The following is a 2,974-nucleotide window of genomic DNA, read 5'->3' as shown; positions in this document are numbered from 1 at the left end:
TGGAATCCATGTTCGAAATTGAACAACAACAATCAACACCGGAATGGCATTCTGTACGCTCAATTTGAGTAGTTTTACGAAATATTACGAAGATGATGATGCTGATGAGGAGGAGAAAGAAATTGCATGCATGCAGTAGCAACGCAATGTAAGCGTATTTAATGGAAACAGTAATGATGTTGTTGTAATAATACCATACACAGCAATATGACCGAGGTAGTGAGCCTCCAAAGGGAATTGACATTCGATTCATTTATGTTCTAGCTTCGTCGTCGTCTTCTTCTTCTTCTTTTTTTATGACACAAGCGCCTCGACATCGGAAGTGTTTCGTTTTCGTTGTGCGGTATCAGTTGTGTGACAAAATGGTTAGCCCCATCTCGACGGTAACTCATTGCGGTCTCCAATTTTCACAAAGCAACCACTCGTATAGACAGACATTGTTTGTTGAATGGGTGCTCAATGCTCATGCTTCAGTCTATCTGTCTCTCTCTCTCTCTCTCTTCCTCATTCTATACCTTGAAATTACTTAACAATTTATATTGCTCAGTTGTTGAGTATGCACTTGGAGTTGAATGAATCGCGAGGATGTGCACGCAGACTCCGCCAACAATAATAGAAGAATATGCTTCTTTTCCGTATGTACAGAGCAAAAAAAACCCTTCGCATTGTATCATCGACGCACCGATATCGCTTTTGCTATGTTGTTGTGGTTCGCATACCTCTGGCTGTAGCTGTCATGACTAAAAGTAGTCATCGGTTTGCTTCAATTGCCGCCAGTGTTGCGTGTATTATCTCCAATTACTTCAATTGCAGCTGAATTAAAACGAGAACCGATTTCTTTCGTGCTGTACAATGAAATGGAACAGATCTCCGTCGTTCTTTGCTTAATGGGACGAAGACGCCCTCGAACTTGTGAGTACAGCACTTTTGCAAAAGGAAAGTCAATTGATTCTAAACAAAGTCATTTCTTCAAAACCAATGAAGGATACGAGAGAAATCCGACCAAACATCGACAACTACCTAATTTCGACGGAGCGTTGAAGAATCGTTTGGTCGTTGTACACTCGTCGTTTGGTCAATGGTTTTCAAGAGATAAACCAAACATGGTTCTCATTTGTGCGCTTCGATAAGTTTGCTTCACTCATTCACATTGCTAATGTCCCAAAATGTGTTTATTTTGTGGCAGCCGTTTCGGCTTGTCAGCATCCACGTTGTTGCTTTCATCCCTGTTGCTGCTTGCCGCTTAGGTTTGTCGAACTCTTACTCAAATATTCACTTCGATTGCAGCAACTTAACACTGCTGCTCAATTCACCCTCTCTAGAGTAGACCGATACACACACACGTATATATCGAGAAAGTGTCTAAGCGGAAATAAATATATGCTGTTGAAATCCATTTCGATTTGGCCATGAAGTTACTGGCATTCGATTTGCGAACGAGCATGTAATCGAAACTGCACGACAAGCAAATAATAGAGAGACAATGCGGAGAAAGAGAGGGTATGTCTGTGTATGTGTGAGTGAAAGAGAGTGGAGCCAAATTGATTGGATTGATAGAAAGATGTGTGAGAAAATTTAATTAATTTATCCGTCGTGCACCGACATCTCGATACGCTTGTTTCATGTACCGTATGTGTATACGCACAATTTCGATCAATTTTTATTTATTGGTTCGTTATTTGTTTTTGGGCTGGGAGAGCACGCGCGCGCGTTTGAGCACCCAAATCATTTGTTGTTTTTCGTATACATGCGATAAGTAATTGGTTTGTATGTAATCACATTCATCTTGTTTCGGAACGCACTTGTTGTATTCGATCCGATAAATTTACTGCCTTTCTTCACATGTTAGTTGCTTCAATTCGGCTACTGATTCTTTATTCGGTTTTATTTATGGTTGCTAAGTTACCGTAATACAGCCAAGGCTGTAATTGAATCCATCGGATGAATCATGCTTGCCGACACAGAGTGAAAAACAGATTTTCCTCTGAACCAGTACTCTAAACTTTTGGCTCAAAGCAAGAGAAATTATGTAAAAATCATTCAAATAATTTGCGCGTCATAAACGCCGCGCGACAATTCAAAGTAGCAATTTGAAAATGACAATGTTTTTATATCCGTTCGGAACTTATATAAAAACGTTTATAATTTTATGCGTCTCTGTTTGATATCCGTCTAAGTGACATGGCAATTCAGAATCATTTGTCGGCAACAGATTAAAAAGTAATATAAAACTCGTGAAGCATACACACACCGAATGACTTGGGTTACACGGTCTAGCGCTGAACCCGTTTATTCGTATATGTATAATTTTGATGCGAGTGCATGAAACATAGAACCTGACTGCTACTTCACAAGTCGAGGAGGCATTATGCAAACCAAATGGAGAGAGAGAGAGAGTGTGTGTGTCGTTTGGTGCGGGCGTGAATAATGCATAAGAGTCGGCAGAGTCACAAAACATATTAACGAAGCAACCAACGAGCCATAATCATAAATGTGAATAAAGTTCAGACTGCCGCCAGACTCAGCACATTTTTCATGGGGGTTCAAGACAAAATCAAGTGGAACAGACACGAACGCGTTACATTTTATATTCAAACGCAAACTCTTTTTCAAACAGTCGTAAAAGAGATGCAAATAAATCGATTAATGAACAATTTAAGTTGCGAAAAATTTGCATTTTTACTGTGATTTTGATGTGAATTTGGGCTTGACTGCCCAGGATTTTCAATGATTCGACAAAGAACGCGTTAAAAGTTTTATGAAGTACTTTGAACATCCCCGGCACTGTATTGAAAGGTTGCCAAATTGGGTCGAGCTGCAGACTAGTTTTTCATCCCTCAATAAACGGCTAAAAACAACACATTTATCTGCTTGCATTTATCCAGTAGTTCATCAATTACATTTCCCCCATTGTACCTCCTCTGACAACTGCTTCAAATGCCAATTCTTGAACATCTGCGACTGACCGCTTCGA

Source organism: Sitodiplosis mosellana, unplaced genomic scaffold (genome assembly GCF_009176505.1).
Source record: "Sitodiplosis mosellana isolate CC-2019 unplaced genomic scaffold, AAFC_SMos_1.0 Smas_scaffold_47, whole genome shotgun sequence".
In the NCBI taxonomy this organism is placed as follows: Eukaryota; Metazoa; Arthropoda; class Insecta; order Diptera; family Cecidomyiidae; genus Sitodiplosis; species Sitodiplosis mosellana.
Note: the sequence above shows the minus strand (reverse complement) of the source record.